The sequence below is a fragment of the Panthera uncia genome, assembly GCF_023721935.1.
Source record: "Panthera uncia isolate 11264 chromosome A1 unlocalized genomic scaffold, Puncia_PCG_1.0 HiC_scaffold_17, whole genome shotgun sequence".
In the NCBI taxonomy this organism is placed as follows: domain Eukaryota; kingdom Metazoa; phylum Chordata; class Mammalia; order Carnivora; family Felidae; genus Panthera; species Panthera uncia.
The window spans coordinates 139956848-139984824 of record NW_026057577.1 but is presented as its reverse complement, the minus strand read 5'-3'; the positions used below and the strand labels follow the sequence as shown (position 1 = coordinate 139984824).

Below are 27977 nucleotides of genomic sequence, written 5' to 3'. Positions count from 1 at the left end.
GAAGAGAAAATCCCAAGCAGGCTCCACACCGGCAGTGCAGAGCCTGATGTGGGGCTCGATCCCACAAACCATGAGATCACGACCTGAGCCAAAACCAAGAGTCGAATGCTTCACCGACTGAGCCACCCAGATGCTCCCATCTTTTTTATTTACTACCAACACCAGGGGAGAAACAAGGATGGTGGCAAAGCTTGAACTTTTAATCCTCTTCCAGTGTGATTTTGGCCTGGAGATGCCCTTTCTCTTTAGCCCCATGTCCTAAGAGAGGTGATAGTTTGGAGGATGCCCACGCACCTGCGATATTAATTAAGTGTGACAGGCTCTCGGTACTGTTGTGCTAAAAAACACAATCCCTCAACTTTTCCCCTTTTCCAGTCTTCTGCCTCCTGATGGGAGATGAAGCTGTCCTCCTTCCTCCATTGACAGCCTCGCCACGTTGGCCGAGGGAGGCTGAAGGGATATACATCACGTTACAGCCTTCTCACTGCCAAGTTCTAGTTAGTTTCAGCAATGCATGTGAAAACCCCCAAAGCAAACACAGAGAACGGAAATCCAAATTAAATTAATCCTCTCCAAGGATAAATAAGACATGGATGCATTGCTCTGGAGCTTACAGGATGGAAATGGGAAAGACTTTGCTTGGGTTTCAGTGATCTCGGTGTTCAGACTCTTGATTCTTCAAGAGCCCAGAAAAGAGGAGAGATACAGACTTAGAGATATTGAGGTTCCTTAGTAATGTCTGTATATGTAAGAAAATATGCCTCAGTAGTTAATATTTATAGACCTCTTCACGATGGTGGATGTGACTGAGCAACAAAATCATCCTTAAAATCAGCCAGCGTGTCTTGAGAAGAATCACACTGCTTCTTTGAGCATATTCATGGCAAAGAACAAAAGGACATTTGGGAATCACATAATTTCAGACAGATACAAATGGCTTTGAACTTCTAGTTCTCATTTTTATGAATTGAGAGAGTCCAGGTGGGGCAGGGTCCTCTACTTTTCTTCAGACTCTGTGTTACCACGCAGCTGCAAATTCTATTGCCCCCTCAGTTTCTTTGACCACGTAAAACGATTTTGACTAAATTCTTCACTCTAGCCCTCTGACCAACATCTGAAAAAAAAAAAAATACAACCATCTACTAATCTGCTTACAGACGCAGAGTGATTTTGGACGAAAGGAATTGAAAATTTTGGTTGATTTTTTTTTTTTCATTAATACTTACTGGATGACAATGCCAAAGGAAAACCTCACTTGTTTTTTTCTTTTTTTTAAAGGTTTTTTTTAGTGTTTATCTTAGAGAGAGAGAGAGAGAGAGAGAGACAGAGACAGAGCATGAGTGGGGGAGGGGCAGAGAGAGCGGGAGACACCGAATCCGAAGCAGGCTCCAGGCTCTGAGCTGTCAGCATAGAGCCCCACGTGGGGCTCGAACTCATGAGCCCTGAGATCATGACCTGAGCCAAAGTTGGACACTTCGAAGTTGGACTGAGCCACCCAGGCACCCCGATGTGATTAGTTTTTAATTACGGTTTTCCAGTTCAGTTTTTCAGTAGGTTACACGCCATTCTGGTGGCTTTCCTGGGAAACTGTCTACATGTTAATTAAGATTGGAAAATATAAGCTCCCCTAGGATCCTGCATTTATTTTACTTTTGTTTTCCAGAATGCTCTCCCTCTCATACTCGAGTACCAAAGTTAAAATGTATTTCATGAATATAGTTGTAGAAAGCTACACTGTTTTTTCTTAAAAAGAACAGTAAATACAAGAGTGCCGGTATCTGTTGGACACCTGAGTGCCGAATGAATTTTTAGATGGTAAAGGCTTTCTGGCTGCCCTGTTTTGGGGGAAGTCTTAGAGGACTATGCACTCACTATTCCATAGAAAGAGAGTTAATTAGCCACATCTAACAATTCAGTCATGAGCAAAAAAAAGAAATGAAATGATGATAATCCTGAAAATGGAATAAAATGTAGACATTTGTACCAACAAAAGAATTGAGATTAAAAGGAAAAAAATGTTATATTTTTGTATACTAAACATATTGCCAAAATGCCTCCATTACATGATTGGAGGAAACAGAGAGGTAGATTATCCAATATGGATTTCTAATAGGTGATATACACAAGTTGTTTCTTTTTTCTGATTTTTTATTAAAAAAATTTTTTTAACGTTTACTTATTCTTGAGAGAGAGAGAGAGAGAGGGAGAGAGAGAGAGAGAGAGAGAGAGCGTGAGCAGGGGAGGGACAGAGAGAGAGAGGGAGACACAGAATCCGAAGCAGGCTCCAGGCTCCGAGCTGTCAATACAGAGCCTGATGCAGGGCTCGGACACATGAATCGCAAGATCATGACCTGAGCCGAAGTTGGATGCTTAACCAACCGACGGAACCACCCAGGCGCCCCAGACAAGTTTTAATTGAACTTTTGTTTGTGGTACAAGTATCCGCATTCACAATTGAATGCAATTTTGTTCGGTGCTTTAATCACTTCTGCAAACTACTGAAGCCACTGAGGACAAAGTGACTGCTACGTGATGGCTTCCTGTGCTTTTGAAAAAGGTAATTCCTCCTGAGACATTTTCTTTCCAATTACTAGAAAATTATTCTGTTAAGTTCATTAGAAAAAGAATTCACTGCCATTTTTTGGGAAAATTGTCTCATAAATACTTATCTCTGGATGTAATGAAGTCATAGTAAAAGATAACTAGATGTGAATTACAGCCTATTAGATATGTCACCCTTGTGCAATTCACAACCTAAACAACTGCACTACACAGGTATTTTAGGGGATAAATTACTCCAAGAGTCAGAAATCTATCTAGTTTTATCTTCCTGTCCTATAGTCAAATAGAGAAAAAAGAACCAGGCTCAAATCGGTCACACGGTCTTTTACTGGGTTGTGTTTGGATTTCAGTAGACTTCCAATTAATGTATCCAAAGTAGGGGAAAACAGTTGTAAAGATGAGATGTCAGTTAGAAATTACCAGATAAGTTGTGATGAATAAATATGCTAGCCGAAGCTCACTGACATCATAATTGTGAGCAAGCTTCAATCTATGTCAATGACATTCATCTAAATGTGTAGATTTCTGAAAATGTATTTGATGCTCTGTTAATGTATCTTTTTTTTTTCAAGAGAGAGAGTGATAGAGAGCAGGGGAGGGACAGAAAGAGAAGGGGACAGAGGATCTGAAGCAGGCTCTACACTGAGAGCAAAGGGCCCAGTGTGGTTCGAACTCATGAACCATGAGATCATGACCTGAGCCAAAACCAAGAGTGATGCTTAACCAACTGGGCCATCCAGGCATCCCTGTTAGTGTATCATTTTACTGAATTGTATTAATTACTTATCAGGTACTTTGATACTGTGCTGAATGCCTTCTATGTAATATTTTAGTGAGTGGTTGTAATAACTCATTGAGAGCTGTTGTTTTAGTTATTCCTATAATCTAAACGAGGAAATAATGCTTAAAGTAAAGTTAGACACCCTACCCTATGGGGACCCCAAAGTCCATGCCATTAATTAGAATGGAAAGGAAAAGGCAATGATTAGTAGTGTTTTTATATGCCACAAAGAATCATCTGGGAGAATGCAATTATTAAAAGATGTGAATAAATAGGTACACATAGCATTTGGGCATAAATCTGTTGAGAGATATAGGAATCAATGTGAAGAACATGATAAACATAAATTGGAACATAAATTGGTACAGCCTTTCTGGAGGATAATTTGGCCATTTGTGTCAAAAACCTTTCCAGAAAGTCATATTCTCAAATTCATCAATTTCAGCCAGGGGAATTTATTCAAAAAATGCAATTAAAGAGGTGGCAAAGATTTCTCTACAGGTTTATTTACTTTAGCATTGCTTCTGCTAACGACATTTGAAAAAATATAAATATTCATAGTAGGAGATTTTGTAAACAAAGTATATTCACATGCAACTTTACACATGATTTTGTAGAAGAAACATTCTAACTTATTGAAAAATATTTAAAGGGATTATTGAAAGTGTATGATTACAAATTTGTAAAATTAAATATGTATTTATACACTCACATGCATACACAGAGAAAAGACCGCGATGGTTTGTACAAACCTGTGAATAGTGGTTACCGATGGAGGGTATGATAATGGTGATTTTTAGTTCTTCCTTTCCATTTTTGTATACGTCTTCTTTTTTCTACAATAAACTGTATTCCTTTTGTAATCAGAGAAAGACTTTTAAAATACGGTTTTAATGTAGTCATTTATCCTGTGCTTACATTTGAACCAAGTATAAAGGTGAATTAATACTGGTTTTTGTGCTTATCTTACGTTTACATTTTCATTTTGCCTTTTTTAGGAAATACAGGAACAAGGAGAGTAAGGGCATAAGGAAAATGAATTTTGTTTTATGTTTTTGATGGTAGAGCATAATTGTGCTGCCCAGGCATGATGATTTCTCTCAAGGAATAAGAAATCTCTGGTTTGTTTCATTTAGACTAGGTTTATGTAAACACAGCGTACCAATCGCTCAGATAATTCAGGTCTGGGCTATTCAGAATATGCTGACTGTTGCAACAAGAACACCTAAACTATCAGCGACTTAATATAGTAAAAGCTTTTTGCTTAATTACGTCATAGACCAGTGTGGTCAGAGGCAGGGGAAGGGGAGGGAATTCAGCTCCATTATGTCATTTAGACATTTGGGAACCCAGGCTTTGTTCATCATGGTCAACGTGTGACTTCCAAAACTGTCACAAAATAAGAAGAGATAGTACTCAGGCTGTGAGGGAGTTTATGGCCAGGTATGATGTGTCCTGTCAGCTGTGTCTCTATTCCATTGGCCAGGTTCAATCCCATGGACTTACTTAAGGTTAACACAGAGGAGGGTTGGGAATGTACCTTACTGTGTATTTTGGGAGGGAAACAAAACAAGACAGGTTGAGTGAACGTACGATGTGTGTCATTACCACTTACGCCTGACGGACCATTCAAAACTGATCTTTATCTTTAATGGCAGAGAATGGCACTTTAATACTCCATTTTACTTTGGCATATAAGTAAAATATTGCTTTTAAATGATCTTGTAGGGAGCTTGTTCAGTACTTTCTTTTTTATAGCCCGTTGTTGTAAAACCTTTCCATCCAGCTGAGAAAATCCAATTGTATTTATCAGGGAGTAATTGATGCCCAGGAAGATGATAACATATTTCCTGGACAGAATTCCCCAAGTGGCTCTTGGTTAAGAGGAGAGCAATTTAATAACTACATGTTTGTGTACGCTACAACCTAACTGATGGATACAGTCTGTTACCCCTGCCTCCAGGCTTCAAAAGTGTTTATGTCTGATTGGAAAGTCTTCAGCTTGTATCAGACACTGGAAAAACACTTTACTGTCTGAGATTTTCTATTTGTTGAAGAGGGCAGTAAAAGACATTTTGAGCATATGGAATCACCTAGTTTCATTTCTCAGATCTGAAGCTTTAGGCAGTGTCTGGTCGTGGTAAGTAAACTGTAGCCCTAATTATCTTTCTTGTAATGTTTACAGAGGCCAAGGACAGGTTGTAAATAGAACAGGAGAGCAAAATAAAAGGTGAAGTTGTTATTGCTGATACTGCTTACTCATTTGAAATGTAGGAAATTTCTCTTTCAAATGTAGAATTAACCACTGATTCAGGAGCACCTAGAAGTAGACTCTGGAGCCCTTAACTTTGTCTTTTATTTTTCTTGAAGCCCGCGACTCACAAGTAATGGTTCGTTGTTGTTTGTAATTAATCAGCTGAAAGTGTGTGTATGTATGGTGTTGTACTGAGGCACCTTTGGGTCTAGTGGCTTTATACCAGAATTGTACCAGACTCGAACAACTTCAGGGAACCACCTGACCCCTCTAGGGCCTCTGTCACCCTTGGACTCTTCAGGAATTCCCACCCAAGGCTTTCTGTAAAACCACATCTGTCCCCAGGTCCCACGAGAGGGCCCCCCCCCCCTTTAAGAAGAAATAAACCACGTGCTCTGGAACACCATAAAGAGGGTGGACATTTTCATGGATTTCAGAAGGAAAGAAATTTCACAGCAAAAGGTCCTTCTCGAAGCATATTTATAAAAGGGCATCCGTAACACGGAATGTACCCCCATAAAAGCGTAGGCAGTGGGAGGCGTGGCTTTTAAGAAAGTTAAGGAGTTTTAGACCTAGAAAAAATTATCTTTCTCTTCGACAATAATCCAAGTTAGAGAAGAAACTGTAGGCAATAATTTTACCAAAATCCTCACTTCTAATCATTTTCTTCTATAAGTGCAAAGATGGGGGCTTGAAGTGCATGACTTCTTTCCCTTTCCTCCTCCATGTTTGGACCCCTTAACTTCCTTAAACTGCAGTTCCCTTGTATGGAAAACATACAAGGGCTTCCCCGCAGTGCTTCCCAAGGGCTATATCCACAGTACAACTTAAGAACACAAAGCCCCGTTGAAGTTCGAAGTGATGAACAGTTAAGAATATTTTAATATTTCTCCCACATTGAGATAATTTCGATCATTTTCAATATAGTCTACATCTTTCAAAGTGAGATGTAATTGGTAGGTAACAGTTTCAGGCATACAACATACTAATCCTCAATATTATGCATATGATACAGTTTAAATCACAACATGCTACCATTAGTCCATGCTGTCCACCCCCTCACCCTTCCCTCCTTTCTTCCATCTATTCATTACCCACGTAGTTGTTGTTGAGATAGTCCTCGTAGATCTGTGTACCGACTTAGGGGGCTGCATGAATGCATGAGCCTAAGAACCTGCTCCCCCTGAATTTACGATCTGGTAAGGGGGTCAAGCCAATGATACTATAATATGATACATCCTATGAGAAAGATATATGCAAAGTGGTATAGAGAAGAGGTGAGCGGTGCTAACCCACCACCTGGGTGGGTGCGGGTCAGGTAATGGTGGCTGATCTGGGGGGCAGAGGCTAAGTAGGTCGAGCAGACAGAGAGAGAGATTTTCAGAAACATAATCAACGATGGGCAAACATGCCAGGCAGAATAATAGCCCCAAAGGCGTCCACGTCCAACCTCCCAGAACCCTTGATGTGTTATCTCAGATGGCCAAAGGGGCTTAGCAGGTGTGGTTAAGGATCTTGAGATGAAGAGATTATCCTGGATGGTCTGAGCGGGCCTGATACAATCACATGGGTCCTGATAAGAGGGAGACAGCCGGTGACAGAGAAAGAGATTTAACAAAGGAGCGGTGGTCAGAGGTAGAGAGAGACTGAAAGGGGCGATGCTGTTGTTTTTGAAGATGGAAGAAGCCAGGAGCCACCGCCTGCCAGTGGCCTCAAGAAGCTGAACGTGTCAAGCAGATGGGTTTTGCTCTAAAGCCTCCACCGAGAACTCGGCCGTGTCAGCGCCTTGATGTTAGCCCTGTAAGACCCACTTTGGACTTCAGACCCCTGGAACTGGGAGTTAGTAGTTTGTGTTGTTTTAAACCCCTGTGTTCCTGGTTATTTGTTACATCAGCAATGGGAAACAAATACATTTGAATGCGAGCTCCGCCTACAGCAAGAACTGGCTGTCCCTGGTGTCTCTGGACAGCTGGCACGTCACCGGCATGGGGTTTGTATCGGTCCAGCAAACTGTGTGAATGAGGGAGAGACCATGGCCCTTTTGGGCAATTGCAGGTGGCTATAGACTAAATGGGGCTGCTCAGCAGGAAACAGAAAAGTAGGCAGAGGCCAGATCACACAAAGGTGTGTAGAAAGTATCCGGCAGCTGGAGGGAATCCGTGGAAGGATTGCCAACGAGGAGGGTGTAACATTTCTCTTCCTCAGCATAGGAATACGTTTCTGAAGATTTTTTTTTTTTTTATTTCATGGAGTGAAGAGAATTGATAATAGGTGTTGAAAGAAATCAGCCAGACGCGTGTTGAAAGAAATCAGACATTGACTGGCAGGAATCTACAGTCCTTGTACATGTAGATTTCTACATGTGCTAACTAGCTACTTAGCCTCAGGCAAGAAGGTTCCTTTCTCTGGTGCTCAGTGTCCTCATCGTCTAGATAAGGACCCTGCATGGGATGAACTCGGATCCTCCCCAGCCCCAACATCCTGTCCTTTCGTGTCATGCCATGCTGTCTGTGAAAGTCAACTGCATCTGTGTATAGAAGTCACAAAGCTGTAAACTGTATGGACGTGGCTGTCTTGTTCACCACAGTATCTGAGGAAATTTGCTCACAGCGTGGCACCTGCAGGAGGGAGGGACGGAGAGAGAATGACTTACGTGGTTCATAGAAAGTTAAAAAGGAACAACAAGATCTTTCTTTTCTCAGACACATTACATGGACAACATAATAAACGTGTTAAATTTATCATTAGGTTACAATGGGATGTCAACAGATCTGTGATGGTGAAGACAGAAATGGCCACCGCGGTGTTGTTGGAGAGAAAACTGACAAAGTGTTTCCTATTTGTAGGGCTCAATACTTCTCTGAATAGAGATTTTTTTTTTTTCTGCTTGTGATGTTCTGTAAGATCCTACCTTATTCAACACTTTTCCCGGTAGCAGTATCAATCCAGACAGAGGCATTGCTTCCACAACAAGAAAAAAGCCTTACTCTTGAGTGTGAACAAACAATAAAGATCATGAATGCACTTGGGAAAATCATTTTCAAAATTTTAATTATGTCCGTAGTGTGAATATCATAAGCTCGGATGCAGCGTTGCACGTGACACGAAGTCCCTAAAACGTGCAAACGCATCTTGCATATGCTTCCCAGATTTGTGTACAGAGAAGGTAAAAGGGTATTTGGAAGCGGCTGGCGTCGCTGCAGCCGAATGGTGGTGGTGGAGGAGGAGGGTGGTTCTTATGATTCAGTTAGGGAGGACAAAATCATAGATAGCATCTCCACCCACGCAGTAAGAACAACTTTACCTTGAAGGCCTGGGGTGAATACCTCAGGGGGAAGGATTGGCATTTAGTGTCGTTCAAATGTCAGGATGAAATGTATGGGGGGGGGGGATAGTAGAATATTCCATTTATTTCTGTAGTGCTGACAAAATGTAGGTTGCATGTTTCGGAAGGCTACTGAACAAATTTCTTTCTTGACTGTCATACTAGGATTCAAATCCCAGCTCTGCCGTTTGCCCTATTTATGACCGTGGCCACTTTTTTCTTGCCACTCGGTGCCTCAGTGTCCTCATCTATAAACTGGGGTGACAACGCTGTTGTCTTCTTCACATGCTGTCACCAAGATTCAGTGAAAGAATATGTGTCTAGAGTTTAACACTATGTCTGGCACATAGGAAACACTCAACAAATGTGGTTATTATCACGGCATATTCTGCATTACACCTTGCTGGGCCTTCTCATGATGCAATCTTAAATCCGAAGTCACCAGCCTGGTATTCAAGTTCGGTAGCTGAGGGCAGAGCAGATGTGCAAATACACAAAACCGTACCAGAAAAACAAGGTTTTGTAACAATGGTCCTCTTGGTCTCTTTGCTAGAGAACAGAGACCAGATGGTGTGTGGTTTTTTAGGAATGCCCTTATGAGTGGGTTAGGGACTCAACATAACAAAATAGTGTTGGACAATAATTCCAAATGCATCCAGTTAGCTGTCTGAATGGCTTTGTTGACTGGGTCACTCCAAGTACTTTAAAACTTGGTCAATTTCACACGGCCTTCTTGTTCTGCACTTGATGTGCGGGTGAGATCAGCTCTCCATTGAGGTCCTTCAAGATCATAAAGAAACCAGTGTATCTTGTTATTACGTTGTCTGTTGCACACTCAGATTTAGAAAGCCCCATGTTGGACAGAGCCAACACATTTACATAATGAACTGTTGTTTGATAAATGTGACAGTATTTAAATTAATTTCCAAGCACACAGTGAAAAGGTTTCAATATCAAACCAAACAAAACCTCCGTGGTCCTTCTACCTAAACCACCCCGATCTTGACTGGAAGCTCTATTATCTGAGTTAGGGGCCTTTTTCCTGCTTTACTTGCATTCTTTTTCTCTCCCAACCTCTCCCTGTGTAGCAATGAACAAAGTATATTGACCTCTGGGGATATTATTTTAATTCCTGCATTTTATCCAAGACTTAAACATACAGAATTACAAAAACCTCAATTTATATCATTTTCAATGTAATTTAGAAGGTGAAATTGACTTTTTTGGACCTGTATCTTTAGTTACTGGATTTTTAATAGCTTGGAAATGCAGCGATGCTTGAAAATGTAAATTTTTGGAAGGAAAAACTTTCAGAAATTGTGACCTACTTAACTTTTAATGGATTGGACCATTGAGCCAAGAAGCATGGTGACCACCCACTGGGCTTCAAGCATGGTGTCCTGATTGTCAAGCTCAAGGCCAAAGATAGTTCTAATTAAATGAAGACCACCTCTATTTGGGCCGGAGAAATTCTAGAATCATCACGTGGATTTAGTAACTATGTCGCGTACCAAGTGAGCCTGTCCTTTCATCTGAACTCAAGGTCTGGCAGGTTGTGGAGCTCACATGTTTGTTGAATGAATTAGAATACCACACTATCTACTTCCATGATAAAATTCTCTCCAGCCCCCATTAAAAGCATACAAGTGAAAGCATGAGACAGAATCACACTCTAAGGCCACCCTGGATTAGGATAGGTGGCTATAATAATACCAAAACCCCTTTAGAGGAAACCCTATCTTTGGAAAATCGTCAGAAATAAATCCACATGGCTGATTAGAATTCAAAAGCCCTGGAATATAACTGCTGCCTTTTGCTCTCCAGCCTTCTGAGCTTAACTCCCGCTGGCCTGGTATCAGTCTTAGTGGCTCCAAATTGTGGCGGCAGAAAAAGACAGAGACCAGGGCCAGAAGCTCATTCCCCACTTAGAGTTGCTTCTTACGCTTCTTGTACCTTCGGTCTCCATGAGGGAGGCTCCATGGGTTTGTTTTTACTACGTAGTGCTAATTCTAAATGCATTTAATGCAGTGTGATGGATGATCGTTTCATAGAACTGTAGGACATTGTGTGTGTGTGTGTGTGTGTGTGTGTGTGTGTGTGAGAGAGAGAGAGAGAGAGAGAGAGAGAGAGAGAGAGAGAGATAATGATATCACTGACCTGGTGGAATGCTTCCTAACTGGTGTGGCACAACTCTCAAGGCACTGTTGGGGTCAAGGTCGTGAACACGCATTTGGTTATCATAATGACTGGAGGCGAGCTCCCGGGATTCCGGTTGAGAAGGACAGGGATGCTAGTGACCCCGCAGCACGTGGAAGAGTCGTGCACAACAAAGACAATGAAGAAATGTGTGTGAGTTCACTGGACATTCGTGGAGGCTAAAAAATTATTTAATAATGGTTGGCGTCTAGGATCTAACTCCTTTGTCTTTGTAAACGTAAAGCTTTTTGTTTTTTGTTTTGTGTGTGTGTGTGTGTGTGTGTGTGTGTGTGTGTGCGTGCAGAATGAGTATGTATCGTATTTTCCGAGGACGGCATGACCCTTCCCCTTGAGGGATGGCAGGACTCTGAGTCAGAACTTTCCCGTGCAGCTTGAGGCATGACAACTAGCTTCACATCTTCCCTGGTGGAGCCTGACCGATCGCAAATTTAAAGGCATGGTATTTTATTGCCATTTGCTTCTCTTCTGTTTCTCCTTCGTTACGTATTGAGAGCGTTATATCATTTCTTTGGCAGCTATGTGTGTAGGTTAATACCTGTCCCCTGGCTGGAGGCAGACTGTGTTGCGAGCAGACCCCACAAATTCGAATGCCGGCTCCCAGCTGCAAGCACATTCCTGACCCTTCGTCTTCTGTCTGTAAACTGGGACCATGCTGCCTAGCACCTATGCTGGCTGGGGATAATTGTAGCACCTTTGTCATAGTACCTGCGACATGCGGATGGGCACTAGATCAGTGGTTGCCATCCACAATGGAACCCAACAATCCTGTAACAAATGTGTGGTTCTGTCCCCTTCACTGTCCTATAAAGTGAGATTCATAGATGGCAGCCTACAGGTATTACCCAAGGGCTGTCCATGCGGATCAGCCAGCATCTGTCTACGAATGTCCTACTGGAGCAAATGTGCACAGTGAACTTGGGGAACAGCGTAGTGGCCTGAGGCTAAAGGTTTCCTGCCATCAGCGAGACCACAACACATGTGGTTTCCATTTCGAGTAACATTCAATGTCAGATGACAGTGGGCTGACATCATGACTGAGGATGTTTACGTATGTGAAGCAGTAATGGGGCCGACGAGGCTCAAAAAAAGGGGCTACACAGAGATTGGGAGAGGAACTTTTTTTTTTAAAGTTTTTACTCATTTTTGAAGGGGAGAGAGACAGAGCATGAGCGCGGGAAGGGCAGAGAGAGAGGGAGACAGAAGCCGAAGCAGGCTCCAGGCTCCGAGCTGTCAGCACAGAGCTCGCCCAGTGCCGGGTGTGAACCCACGACCATGAGATCATGACCTGAGCCGGAGTCCGATGCTTAACTGACTCAGCCACCCAGGTGCCCTGGGGAGAGGAGCATTCTAGAATCCCTTTGGGTAATTGGTCCAGCAAGGAAGGTCCTCTCCATAACTTACTGTCAGGGACAGAGCCAGTGAACTGGGTGTCGTTCCCCAGGCCCCTAGAGTAGCAAAGCCATGCACATGGAGAACATCACACCGTTGCTTCCCTGTCCCTGGGCTCCTGGCAGGAACCCCAGGACCGACAGTGGCTGATGCTATTGCCACTTGCTGGGCGGTTTGCTCCACCATGATATTGGGGGGTTCTCTCTCTCTCTCTGTCTCTCTCTCTCTGTACTCTTACTCCTTTCTCTGTTGTCCTACATATTACTGTTGCTTGTCCTGTCCTCAGGGTGATAGTTCTCAATTATTTTAGTTTTAGAAAAACGCATAAGGCAGTGTTTCCAGTATGATAGGAACAAATGGGAAAAAAAAATACGTGACTCGATGAGTGATCTCTGCCTCCTTTGATCAACGGGTCTTGATGCAGAGATCCTGGGCGATGTCCCTCCTCACTGTCGTTTAAGTGTTTCCTGAAGCATCTGAGATCAGTAGCAATGACACCGCCTCTGATAATCCGCCCAGCATTTTCTAGGCCCTGTTCCTCTACCAGCTCTTACCTTGGGCAAGATCCTCATCCCTTTCCTGTCTCAGTTTCTCTCCTGTAAAATGGGGAAATAATGGTACCTCAGAAGGCATACTGATGAACTGAAAGAAAAACACTGAGAACAGTACCTAACACATAATAAGTGCTTAAGACTCACAATTTTGAAAATGCGACAGTGTCTCGGAGAATTCAAGTGACTGGACCATGAAGAACCATTCGGCTACGAATGCATGGAATCCAGGTGTATCTACACCACGGGGCTCATCCTTGACACTGCTGACATGTGGGTCTATGTAATTCTTCGCTGTGGGGCCGTTCTGCGCGTTGTAGGATGTTTCGCAGCATCCCCGGTCTCTACCCTCTAGATGCCGGCTACACACCCCACACGTGACAACCCGGAACGCGTCCGGACATTGCCAGACCTCCCTGGGGAGGGGGATTGTGTGCAGAATTGCCTCTGGCTGAGACCCAGTGGCGGGAACCAATGCTTTTCTGCCCTTTTCACTATCCTCATCATGAAGGAAAATCATTTTTTTCTAAGTATTTTTTTAAACACATGAGCTAAGTGAGGAGGCATTTCTTTAGAAAAGAACCTTTGCTTTCCAACTTTCAAATTGTGTAATTACTTCAAATAATCAGCTTTGTGGGTGTAATCAAAACCCAATTCAATTAAAATAAATTCAGTAATAACACACAGCTAAGGAACTGTCCCTCTGGTCAGTGATTAGAACAAACATACTTTGTTATTCAGATTGGACCGGTGACACCGTGGGGGGTGATGGCCATCCTGAGGAGGTTCTCCTGGGTCCCTTTAGCTCAGAGGCTATAGGAGCTGGGACGAGTGCCGTAACCATAGGAGGAGAACAGTTGGGAGGAGAATGGGTTTTCTGTGCATGGAGTATTAGCAGAGTGTCTGCGGTTATTGGCCCTCTTCTAGAACTTAAGGGAAAGCATGCCTTCTCATCTTCATTTAGAATATTCTGTTTTAATTTTCCCAAGTGGGACATGTTCTGTGGGGGCCATGCCCTTCTCATCCTCCTCCTTACCAGACTTTCCTAGCTGATCACGTCACCCTTTGCCTGAACTGGGTCCCCAGGATGGTGGCAGAGGGGGGTAACTGGCTTCTGTTATTATCTCTTTGGAGTTGCTGGAATGCAGCTCTGTTCTGTTGTAGGGAGCCGATGGCATTCAGTGACCTCTGGGGGTTTCCCTGTTCTTTGGAGGTTCCTTCGACCCCGGGAAGCACCAGAAGGCCCCAGGTGCTGCTCATTATGTTTCAGCGGTGAAGTTTCCCTCTGCCCGCTTCCTTCTTTGAGCCTATGTAAGCCCCAAGCACTGATGAGGGAAGTGTGGGAAGTCAATGGCATCTTCAAGGAGGAAGCCAATCCCTCGGGATTCCCCACAGCACTGAGCCCGGGGTTCAGAAGCAGCATTCAGTGAAAGATGGGAGGCTTCGTTTCTGGCAAAGAGCTGTGAGCAGATGAGTCTGATGCATGATTGGGCAGGACTTAGGTTCTGGAAGTGTCTGCAGCAGCCCAGGGCGGGTGGGGGCCAGGGGAGGCTCGGGGCAAGAGAATGCAAGGGAGAGCATGAGCTCTCGCGTTCGGTCACCTGGCTGGGAATCCAGGTTTTCTTCCCCTTCTTAAGTGAAAGGTCTAACAGAAGACTTCTCTCTTTACCTCAAGTTTCTACATCTGTAGAGTTTAGACAACACAAGTACTTTCTCCATAGAGATGAGAATTAACTGGGTTACATGGTTCAAGTCCTTAGACTTGGGGCCTGATAATTGTCAGTGCTATCCTTTGTTATTAGCAAGAAACGTCGAGCCTACGAGGAGTCGATCTCCCCAGTCAAGTTGACTGCCATTCTCCCCGCTTATGTACCAACATCTGCAAAGGACCTCGGCCCAACCTTTATCTCCCCGTGCTATTTTTAGAGAGCCATCCGTTCAATATTTTTCCTTACCTCTCAATGTCTCTTTCCGAGCTCAATATCCTGACATTGGTAGAGCCGTTCTTCTCTACCCATGGGGTTAATTGGGGCCGCTAGTTAATTCTCTGACCCCTCCTTCTTCTGATGGCAGACTTGTACTCCTGGCCATAGTACTGGGGACCTGCTCCGGGCCCGACCAAAAGGACCCCTTAGCTGTAAAGAGAGATGTTCAAGGTCCGTGCACATGACCTTACATGATCGGAGCCCTCTATAGCGGTTGCGGTAGATACAGAGGGCTAAACGCATTTCCTCTTTCTGCTGGAGTTGCTATGCTGGTGGTGGCAACCTCAAAGTTCCTTTCAGTTGGAAGAGCGAGCGAGGCTGAAAGCAGCCTTGAGAAGGGGGGGGGAGGGGCGGGCGTATTGTGTGAGCACAGTCCCTTCTGTCACTCACTACCCTTCCTTTGCACAGTCGGTACATTCCCTTCTGCTCAGTCATGTTTGAGCTGCACTTCGGTCCCCTGAACAAGTTGGAGTGCCAGAACTCAAAAACAAAAACAAAAACCCAAACAGAGAAAAGCTAAGGAGCTCTACGAGGACCAGGGCAGTGACGATGTCTTCCTATCTTTATGACACCTGGGCCTGGCCGAGCACCTCGCCGGGGCAGAGGAACCACCTGGGTCCCTGGGAGAAGCAGAACTCCACATTTCAGAACCAAAACTCCCATTTCGTGGGGCTAACCTTGGTAAATCATTGGAACCAGGCCAGTGTCTCCTTGTCGCCTGAGAGCAGGGTCTCCTCCGAGATTTTCACCTGGAGCGGGAAACAGTGGGTGCCACCAGGTGAGGGATTCCCTGGCAGCCCAAAGCCATCTGGTCGCTGCCCCCTTGTCTTACTCCCACAGGTACAAATTTCCCTGGTGCCTGGGAGAGTCTTTCCTTTGGGGAGAATTGGCTGGGATACACATCTCCTCATTCCCAAGCTTCCTTTTAACTTGCTGTTCGAAAACACCCTTCCCCTTGGGGCACCTGGGTGGCTCAGTCAGGTAAGCGTCTGACTCCCGATTTCAGCTGAGGTCATGATCTCACAGTTCGTGAGATCGAGTCCCACGTTGGGCTCTGTGCTGATGGTATGGAGCCTGCTCGGGATTCTCTGTCTCCCTGTCTCTGTCCCTCCCCACCCATGTGCCTGCTCTCTCACTCTTTCTCAAAATAGATAAACAAACATTAAAAAACATACCCCTCCCCTCAGTTATGACTAAGCCTTCTTTTTTAAGTTTTTTAACTTCTTTTTTTAACTCCTTCTTTTTTAAGTGGGAGCAGGGCAGAAAGAGAGAATTCCAAGCAGGTTCTGCCTGGTCAACTTGCAGAGCCCAAGGGGTTAGAACTCAGAAACCACGACATCATGACCTGAGCTGCAGTCAAGAGTCAGATGCTTAACCCACTGAGCCTCCCAGGTGCTCCTAAGCTTTCTTTGTATTTGCCTTAAGCCTTCACACCTTCCTTTTGTTTTAGCCTTGCCGTAACCAACAACGTAGTGGGACCATTTTTAACCCTAGTGCTAACACAGGTGGGACACTGATGCCCAGAGTCCCTCAGTGGGGTGATCCTGGGTTACATATGCCTGGCCCTGCTTTGTCTCCAGCCTGACGCAGGCACAGAGGTAAGGACAGTGCCGAGGTATGAGTGGCCTAAGAAGACAGCATGCATTTAAATGCCCTGTCTGCTGTATATATTTTACTAGAAAGTGTTTTAATACTTTAAATAGACTTTATAGGTCAGCTTCCAGGAGCCCAAGAGACTTCTCCCAAATAGCTGCAGCCTGCCCTCGAGGAATAGATCTGGGACAAAGGAGCCTAAGCCAAGCATCCTCTGTCATTTTGACACCTTTATTAACGTACCGTGGTAAGGAATGAAATAATCTATTCATACATGTTGTAGCTAAGCCTGGAATATACATTTCTAAGGCAGAAGGAGGGGAAGGGGTTGAGTGGGAGAAAAAAAAACCCAAAAAGCTAAAGGGAACCAAAGGAAAAATCTGGATGGACTTTACAACCATAAATGGTAAAACTAACCCTGTTCCACTGCCAGCTACGAGAACAGCCGAGTAAGGTTTTGATTTACAGGAACAGCTCAGCAAGGGCCTTGTAGAGAGCTTCATGCCTGCTATAAAAATGTGATTAGCTATAAAACAGGGAGATTTAACAAGAGACTTTAAGCATAGGCAACAGACCTGCTCAAAAATAAACAAAAACAAATTGCTGCCTGCGTGTCTAACCCAACTCCACAAAGACCGGGATTAGGAGAATTCTTTTTTAGGCTTGTGATATAATTAATAACTTTTTACTTTTAGAGTCAAAAGCAAGAAAGAGGAAAGATGTCCTTGAACAGTACTTGCGATGCCTTCAACCTGCCTTTCATCAGCAGCTCTTCTATTTGACGCTTACATAGTCCTAAAGCACGAACAGGAATCCTCCCCCAGAGCACCTCCCATGCAGAGCCCCCCTGACACCCAGGGTGGGAGGAAATAGAAGTCAGTGAGAGTATCCTGGGCCTTGGGAGGGGACAGTGTTTAAGGCCACGAGGACTTTTTGCCACCTTTCCCCTGCTTTGTGGTAAGTCTGCAGTGCTCTGCTGTGGAGGTCTTTGGCCAGAGGCCAAATCAGTTCCCAATGATTTTTTTTTTAAGTTTTTATTTCGAGGAAGACAGAGACAGTGTGAGCAGGGAAGGGGCAGAGAGAGAGAGAGAGAGAGAGAGAGAGAATCCCAAGCAGACATTGCAGGGTCAGCCTAGAGCCCGATGCAGGGCTTGAACCCAAGAACCCTGAGATCATGACCTGAGCCGAAACCAAGAGTTGGATGCTTAACCACCTGAGCCACCCAGGTGCCCCCCTAATGATGTTTTTTGTTGTTTTGTTTTGCTTTGTTTTGAGAACAAGTGGTCGTCCTAAGTTACTCTGAAGGGGAGAGGAGGGCTGGGAATATTTAGTCAAAATACTAGCACATCTAGGTCAGGCACTGGGGTGATTTCTTAGTAATTAAACACAACGGCTGTGGTCTATGGATTTCTCACTGTGCGTCAGTCACCGTGCAGAGCACTTTATGTGGATTATCTCCATATCTCCCAAGAAACACTCTGAAGTAGGTTTCATTTATCTCCATTTCACAGATGTGGAAACCACATTCAGAGACATTATCACACAATATATACAAGTTGGAGCTGGGGTTCAACCCTGGCCTGTCTGAAGCCAGAAATCAAGCTGCTAACCCCTGTTCCAGAAAAGTGATGGTGTTAATGAAGGGCTCTGTTCTGCTGTTTCAGGCTACAGTTGCTTTCTCTTTCCTGAGAAATACCGGTTCTGCTTCCCTTCTTTGCTGAAGCCTGGGCAAGAGGCATGCAGAAAGTCTCTGGAAGATCTGTCTCTTTGCCAAAAGAAGCATGCACGCTGAGTCCTCAGGCCACGTGTGGGGTTCCCTGTGCTTCGTTTTTGCCACCCCCTGTCCTCTGTGCCTGTCTTGCTTATCCTTGTACTGAATATGCTTGGCCCCAATCTATTGCCGTCGGGGACCGAAACACTGCGTTACTGGAATGCGTGTGCCGTGCCCTGTGGTTAACTGCATTTTCAGGTTCTTCTGTCATTCCACTAGTACATTTTACTGCCCCAGAAAAAAGGTGAGCCTAATTGAACATTTTTTTAAATGTTACATGATCATTGTTGTGCATTCAAGTTGTAGTCCTCTTTACAGACGTTGATTTTCTCTCCATAGTACTTCTTAGAATTTATTTATTTAAATTCAAGTTAATTAACATACAGTGTAGTCTTGGTTTCCGGAGTAGAACCCAGTGATTCACCACTTACATATAACACCCAGTGCTCGTCCCAACAAGCGCCCTTCTTAAATGCCCATCACCCATTTAGCCCATCCCCCCCAACCCACCTCCCCTCCAGCAACCCTCCGTTTGTTCTCTGTATTCAAGAGTCTCTTGTGGTTTGCCTCCCTCTCTGTTTTTATCTTATTTTCTCTCCATAGTATTATACATGGGACTTGAACAAAAGGAAAGGGGTTATTTTAAAATTGGAGGGTTTCCAGACACATCCTAGAATTTAAAATAAATAAGAGCACGATGCGACCTGGTTTTGTTTTCAATGACTCCTTAGACAGTAAGCTGGACCCCCACCTGAATTCTCATTAAGACTGTCCTGTGTGGGCCGAGGTATACGAACTCCATCATACCATGCAGCTGTCTCCGGCTTCATTAGAGTATTGCTTATTGTAAGTTTTCGCCACTATTGACATATAAAAAGGAACCTTCTATTATATGCATGGTCTATCTGCCTTGTTAATATAACTTTATAACTAGAACAGATTTTTCCCCCCAAAAGGTTTCGGCGCTAATTTCCACCAGAATAAGATCTGGATTAATTATAACTTGGGTATTGAGAACCCATGACATAATCCCTTCTTCCTGGAAATATATCCTTCTCTCAGGGCTGTTATGGGACAAATGCTAATTTCAGCCTAGGAGTTCCTTCTTTGGAGGGATTTTGTCACATCCTGTGTGACGGAAGTACCCTACCTAGCCCTTTCCATAGCACCTCTGTGAGTTTATCATAACAAGGTCACCCCCGTCATGTAAAGTGTTTAAGTTTTTTTTTTAAGTATTTTAAAATTAAAAAAAAAATTGAATATGGTTAACACAAGTTTAACACTAGTTTTGGGTGTACAACTTAGTGATTTCTATCACCATCATTTAGTAGGTGATCAATAAATATTTCTGTTGAGCGAGTGAATGAAGGAATACGCTTTTACAAAAACTCAGGGCAGATAAGAAAAGGTCACTGGTTACCCAGCACCACGCAGATTATGGGAAGTTCTGTGAGTGGCAGGCACCGTGTTATCAAGGTCTGTGTGAATGTGAGATCACATCCTCTTGGGACCAGCGCAATTTCCAGGGGGAGTTTAATATTTCTGTTGGGACTTGAGAAGGAGATCTTCTCTGGCCAGGGGCAGATTGACAGAGAAAGAATGCCAGGATGGAGGGACAATAAAATTGCAAGGTCTAGAAAGTCTGAAAGCACAATACAGGCTCAAGGAGAGAATGTGAGTGGAAGTTAGAGGCTCCGATGAGAAGAGTAAGAGAATAATACATTTTGGTGACACATTTTGGAGGGTCTTAAATGTCTGACCAAGGACTTACACTTAATTTTGAAGGCATTTGCAGAGCAAATGTAGGCCTTTGAGCTAAAGAATGATATGATTGAAAAAGTGCTATGAGATTAATATGACCGTGGTGTGTGTTCTAAGGATGATAGGAAGTTAAATGGGCGGAAAAATCTCCTAACAGTCTATTTTAACATTCTAGGATTGGGGTAAGGAGGCATAAATCGAGACTGGTGGGGTGGAGACAGAATGCTTGAGGTGATAAAGACATTTTTTTCTCTTAGGAATTGGCAGAGTGTTTGTGCACACAAGACTTCATTAAGTTATCAAAGGAACTCATTTGCTTCTCTCTCTCGTACATTTTAAAGACTTGCCTGAAAAGCAAAATTGTGAAGTTCTGTTTCTTCTCCCTGTCACGTGTTTAAATACAAGCAAAGAAGCCAGCTCTCAACTTTAAAGCCAATGCTGTTTTGGATTTTACCAAAACCAGCCAGCATCCCAGAGCAAAGAACTAAAGAAATGCTCTTTTCCAAAATTAATAACGACTTCAGACCTGTTACTAGGGTAACATTATCTTGAGACCTACCTAATCACTTCTGTTTTAGAGGGAGATTTGATGACGAGTCACAACCCTTATAGTCACATGGGAAGTTGTGGTGTGAAAGCTATTTCTACCTGATGTTTAATGTGTCTTTCAGAAGTGGAGGCGTGTGGAGTTTGTTCATCTTAACCAAAAGCAATAGGAAGGGAGTGTTTTTAGAAAAATCACCAAAAGACAGGTCATTTGTAATCTTTTAAAAAATAACTCATGGTTACTTTTTTAAAGGGTTATCAAGGATTTGTATGAAGGCATAACAGCTTCTGGAACATGTAGAGTCAGTACATATTTTCCCCCAATGGCTATCACCTAAATCTAAATTGTGTCTTTAATCTCAGTTACTGAGTTGTATATAGATGCTGCGTATGTACACGTGCTCTTGGAGAGCACATTGACCAAAATTTCATTTGTTTACCCAATGAGTCATGGTGCCTAAAAAAGTTAAGAACTACAGAGCCAGAGTCATGATTGCCAGAGCTAATCTCTTTTATCTTTACCATTCAATAGTGAAATGAGCAAAGTAAAGATGATATGCTATATTTTCTCATAAATACAGAAGACTGTATTTTATTCCTGATTTTTATTTGAAACAGTAATGATAAATTCTAGTTGGCATCTTTTTAAAAGTTTGTTTGTTTGTTTGTTTGTTTGTTTAGAGCAGGGGAAGAGCAGAGATCGAGAGAGAGAGAGAGAGAGAGGGAGAGAGAGAGAGAGAGAGAGAGAGAATCCCAAGCAGGCTCCATGCTGTCAGCATTGAGCTCGATGTGGGGCTCAATCTCATGAACGCTGAGATCACTACCTGAGCCGAAATGAAGAGTTCAATGCTTAACCCACTGAGTCACCCAGGCACCCCCTTTAGTTGGCATCTTAAGTCATCTCCAATTAAGGATTGTCTTTCCCCTTTCTTTCTTTCTTTCTTTCTTTCTTTCTTTCTTTCTTTCTTTCTTTCTTTCTCCACAGAGTTCAAGTGTGTTTGTTATACAGTTACTCACAAATAGCATTATTGAGTTCAGTTACTTCAGCAAGAATTTGGACTTGAACGTACATGATGATTTTCCATAACCGTGGTTAAAATCAAAGCATTGCTTGCGAGATGCTCAATTAACTCTAAATTAAATTAATCAGGAAACCCTATTCTTTCAGACAGAGTTTGCAAACGAATTCTAATTTTTCGAGTAGCCTAGACTTCTCTTAAGAAGGCAGATTCTTGCAGTTTACTTGCAAGAGACTCTGACGCATCAGGTCATAGATGGAACCCGGGAACGTGCCATTTCTTATTAAGCGCTTCTCAGCTGGTTCTGAGGTAGGTGTTCTCAGAGCATACCTTCATCATCACTAGATGAGAAGGTTAATGTAGTAATTCAAGTGAGAGAAAACAAACATCCAGGTCCGTGTGCAGTTTGCTAAGGATGTTCTAGTGGAAGGCGGACCATCCCGGTTGAAGGTCTGCTTCTACCGGTTTTTTTCCTCTGAATTTTTTTCCTGTTATGAAATTGGGATCTATGTTTGTTTCCTGGGGCTGCCAAAACAAAGCACCATCAACTAAGTGGCCTTAAACAACAGCAGTTTATTGTCTCACAGTTCTGGAGACCGGAAGTCCAAAATTAAGGTGTCGGCAGGGTGATTTCCCCTCTGAGCCTGACTAGAATGCTTCTTTGTCTTTTCCTAGCTTACGGTGGTGGCCTTCAATCCTCGCTTGGTGTTACTTGACTTGCAGGGGCAGTCTCTCCAGTCTCTGCTTCTGTCCCCCATGGCGTTCTCCCTGTGTCTCTTTCCTCTTCCTAGAAGAACACCGGCCATATTGGATTAAGAGCTCATTCTACTCCGGTGTGGCCTCAACTTTACTAAGTTAATTACATCTGCAGCAGTTCTGTTGGCCAATACTTGGTCATATCCTGAGGTCTTGGAGGTTAGGACTTCAACATACCTATTTTGGAAGATGTGATTTAATCCACGAAAGAGGGAGGAAGGGCACGTGGCTAGAACAGGTCCGGGATTCACAAATCAGCATCATAAATTGGTCCAGCGTGACTGTCCAGTCTCTTAAGAAACAAGTTAGAATCACAGGTTCCTTTAACCTGAGCTCCAGATTCCAGCTCAGTAAGGATGAGATTGTGCCTTAGAACACAATTGTGTTCGCATTGTGTTACTGATCTGTAGGAAAGTCCCACTCTGAGGAACCCCGCCGGAAGCATCTGCTTAATTATGTTTTGCTGAATGTACTGTGTAAATGATAAATTATGACTACGTAAAACTGAGGTAATAGCCACATGTAACAACTATGTATATCTCCACAATGAGCTGCTACCATATGTTTGTCTGTCTCGGCAGGAGCAAGGAAGCAGTGTTCACAGATTATGCTTGTTTAATTGATCGTTCCATGCGTTTAAGGAAAATTATAGCTCCTCCTAAGAACGATCTTTTATAAAATGAAGCACAGTTTCAATGTTTTTGTTTTTCCACTATTTTAATTATCAATGGGATGATGAAAAACTGGGCCATTGACCCCATTACGACTGCTTTCTTTTCATTAATAATGGCAAAGGCTCTTCTTAAAGTGGAACCAAAATGCAGATGTGAGTTCACCAAGCCTCTAAGGACTTAAGGAGACCATGCATGTGATCAAAATGGCATGTTTAACAATCCTCCTTTCAAGATAGAATACAGATAAGATACAGAGACTCTGAGGCCAAAAGTACTCTTTGCCACAGCCGCACTCGATAATACATACGTTGTTAATCCCTGGCCGTTTCAGAGTAATTGCAGGCTTCTTCGTGGAACCAATTTTCTGACTTTGGAGACTAAGATAATTCAAATTGCATGTCCTTAAGTATGATAGTAAGAGGAGTCTGCCAGTGGTTGCTTGTAGGAGCCGATCTTGCTGGAGGAACGAGTTGGACCTTCGTGGGTCTTACAGACCGGAGGTTTGCATTTAGCCCTTTCCTTGGCAAGAGGACTCATGCCACTCTCAGAATTAATAAGCGTGTCTCAGAGTCACGGAATTGCCTGTGGAGTGGAATTTATAATTTTAATGAGGCAGTTTGCTGTTTCACATCGCAGAGTACTAACCACTATACGATCACGGCCCAGATTGCTGTTTCAAATGGCACATTTTGAAAAAGCAAATGTGGTTTCTTCTTGAATAATTGGTAGTCAGTTCGTAGTTTCCTTTGCGTATTTTTAGTTACATGTATGTTCCAATGGGACTCCCCCCCCCCCCATAGTGCCATTGTTTACCGATCGGCATTTGGTGGCAAAATCCCCTCCATTGTATCTGCCTCCCTGGTAATGTTGGATGTAAAGTGAGGTACACGTTTTTGATGATTCCTTGCATAAATCTGGTACATAAAATATTTTGCCAAAATTATCACTTCATAGAAAGTGTTATTTAATGTGACTGAGCCAAATGTTTCAATCAGTTTCCATATGCCAGAAGTGGATTGCGATTGAGGGCAGAGTGTGACTGAATGCAGATGATGTCTGTGAACTTTCTCAGGGTCACGTTGGAGACACAAGCAGACAAAGACTATTTCTAGCCGCAATACCTCCTTGGTTTCATCTAGTCTCCGCTGAGACTGAAGCCTTGATTTCCAGATTCTTAGAGAAGGGTTGCATCCTCTTGATGGATCTATTATTCTTTGTGTCTCTGGTTCAAAAGTTATCAAAGAGAAGCAGAAAACTCCAAGCTGGAATAACACTCCGAATATTCTGAAGAGTATCTATGACATTCCCCATAAATATTCAGACCTTCATCAGAAAACAGTAGCTTTGGGCAAAGAGGGGTGTGTATAGTTCAATGTCAGCATTTAACAGCCGGTCATCGCCACGTCATTGGGCTTTCTTCCCTTTGGCCACAGCGCATCTTCACTGTTATGCTTTAGTTTTTTTTTTTTTTTTCTATCTGCGTATTAGTTAATTAATTCTTCAACATTTTTCAAACATTTACTGCTTGCATTCACTTGCATGTAACAACTTAAGAGAAACTCAGTGTAATTGAGAAGATTGATCTCTGGGAAAAAGTTTCCAACGTTGGAACGGACGTGGTAAATGATATACTGTAACACAAGAGCAAAATGCGAGAAAAATGCATGGAAGAAGAAGGTAACAAGAAATCTACGGGTAGTAAGATACTCCTGGTGAAATGGACACACTCTTGGCCTTTATGATACTCATTTGCCGTATACTTAACTCAGCATTTCTATGTACCGGGCATTATGCTGATAATGACTAGAACATAGTTTTTTGCCCTGAAGACTCATAGGTGGAGGGGAAGACAGCTAGGTGACAGAACAATCTAGGCTCTATAGAAGTGCAGAGAACTGATGGCCTGTGGGCCAGGGCAGAGAGGAAAGGGCTCCTGAGAAGGAAATGCTGTCGGGTTCTTTACTTTCCAAAGACTCAGTCTACCCAAATGGGCTCAAGTAAAGTAGGGTCATTTGAAGACATGAGGGATTCTCACAGAAACGAAAGGCAGGGAGTATCTGCGCTCGAGAGAACCGGGCATCAGGTGAGCACTCTGTATCCGTCTGTCTCTGAGAGTCTAAGCGGCCCGGTCTCATTATGCTCCTTTCTACGTGTGTTTTCTCTAATACAGAATCACTGGATTTTTGCTGAATGATGTATTTTTTTCAATAGATCATCACCTTCTCCTCCTCCTCCCTCTCCTCCTCCTCCTCCTCCTCCATCTTCGTTTTAAGAAAATCTCCTGCAGTCATCTTCAAGGTTGCATTTTATGGCTAACAGATTGGAAATCACTGACATTTCCAGTCGACTCTTGTCTGTAGATCCTTGTAATTGTGAAAATACTCTTTATAGTTGCTTAGGTGCCTATGAAGTCTGGAGCGAATTCTGCTGGCGAGAGCTTATTTTTAATTCTACCTTTTAATATTTAAACATGTAATTATTTCAGCTCAAATCTGTTCACATTGTATTTATAATGTTAACATCTTATTTTATTTTTTTAAAGTTTATTCATTTATCCTGAGAGAGAGAGAGAGCACAAGCAGGGGGAGGGGCCGAGGGAGAGGGAGAGAGAATCCCAAGCAGGCCCCACACTGTCGGCACAGCACCTGATGTGGGGCTCAAACCCACAAACCATGAGATCATGACCTGAGCCGAAACCAAGGGTGGGATGCTTAACCGACTGAGCCCCCCAAGTGCCCTCATAAATTTTAAACTGAGTTTGCAATGGTCGTCCACAATAATGTCAGTTGTTTCACCTCCAAAAGAATGAGTTTCCAAAAGTTTGCTCTGACTCTATGAATTGGATGATGAAAGCCAAATTATTGGTGGAATTAACTTTATGGTGCATGCGAAACATCTACTAATATTGACATAAAATTAGCATCATTCAACTCTGAGGGAGTTCTTCTGCTAACGGAGCCAGTATATCTTTACGTTTTGTATACACATAATACAACTTGGAATTGAAAAACAAGCAAAATTAATGTAGCAAAGCATTGATTGATCTAAATGGAAAGTGATGGATCATGGACTGACATGTAAATTCACCTTTCATAACTTCGCGTGTTAAATGGTCAATTCTAGGCACAGTCTCCCTAAAATAACTTCTGACTTTTGATAGCAGTTACTGACCCTTCTTCAACAGACCGTGTGTCTTGTGGATTGCACGAGGTCAGAAACGTTTTGGTAAGCGGTGAGGCCAGAATCTCGGTGACGATAAGGAGGTGCTAATTTTGAAAGGTGTGGCCCCGTTGATTCAAAAGTGGAGTATTGGACTTTTATTTTTAACAGTATAATTTTATTTTATTTATTTATTTATTTATTTATTTATTATTATTTTTTAAACGTTTTTATTTATTTTTGAGACAGAGAGAGACAGAGCATGAACGGGGGAGGGCCAGAGAGAGAGGGAGACACAGAATCTGAAACAGGCTCCGGGCTCTGAGCTGTCAGCACAGAGCCCGACGCGGGGCTCGAACTCACGGACCGTGAGATCATGACCTGAGCCGAAGTCGGACACTCAACCGACCAAGCCACCCAGGCGCCCCTAACAGTATAATTTTTAAAAATAATACAGTGTCCAGTTCAGTCTCCTACATGAAAATGACCTCACTGTCGCTGAAAAAGTGCACAGTGTTAAGAAGACAAAATAACAAATACAATCATATTCCCCCCATGGCACAAGGATACCGCCAGCCTGTAATGTACAGAGCAGACAAACAAGGTCACACGCAGGCACTGGTGGATCCTGGTGTCTGTGCTTCAGCTTGGAGTCACAGGCTGGCACAGCACTAAACCCGACTCCTCCATGATCCCTCTCCAGTGGCCTGGATTCCTGCTCCTTCTGCTGCCCTGGTGGTTCGGGCAAAATGTGATCTGAGGGCAGTGACAACTAGCCAGAGAGGAACCAGATGAGGAAGACAGCAGCTCGTCCTGGAAAAGTGAAGAGGTCACTCTTCAAGTCACCAAATTTAAATTGTGCCTGTGCTGCTCATCAACATGATGCCTTGGGGAAATCCTTTGGTCTCTCAAGATCTCAGTTCCTTCATGTATAAAATGAGGAACTGGGACAATGGCCCCTCTAACTTTGATAGTCAAAGACCTGAGGTTCTGTAATTCAAGACAGAATTCTTCCCTTCCCTTCCCTTCCCTTCCCTTCCCTTCCCTTCCCTTCCCACCCCTCCCCTCCCTTCCGCTCTCCTCCTCCCCTCCCCTTCCTCTTTCTTTCTTTCTTTCTTTCTTTCTTTCTTTCTTTCTTTCTTCTTTCTTTCTTTCTTTCTTTCTTTCTTTCTTTCTTTCTTTCATGTGTGTTAATTACTGAATGTGCAGTCTATGTATTTTGACCTTGGAATATAAGGTAATTCTTTGAGGTAAAAAAAAGGTTTCTCAGATTTCAGGTAGAACCTTAGCTTTTGACACCGGGCTTCTGAAAGACAATTGTAGAAAAGAACTATGACACAGAACCCCAAGTGGTGATATCAAATCCAAGAGTTGGATTCAAATCCTGTGACTTCTCCAGTTCCTTCCTATCTCTAGTGTCCTGGTCAAGACCTACAGTATGTCTTCTATTTCATCTCTCAGTCGGAGTTAAATTCTCCTGGAGCCTAGGCTGCATGTTTTTATTTATTTTTTAATTCCAGAATGCTCTTTGTCATTTGACGGTGCAACATACTAAACTATTTAAAATACCTTGTGAGTGAAATCACAGGGCTGAGATGTGGTGTGTGTTGCTAGAGCACGTGAAGGGCAGGGCT

The 27977-nt window shown here is 43.2% G+C and overlaps 1 protein-coding gene across 1 annotated transcript in view; it reads left to right on the top strand.

Moving 5' to 3' along the window:
• Positions 1-27977, top strand: part of FBXL7 (F-box and leucine rich repeat protein 7) — a 387677-nt gene that overhangs the window by 151297 nt on the left and 208403 nt on the right. The window lies entirely within an intron of this gene.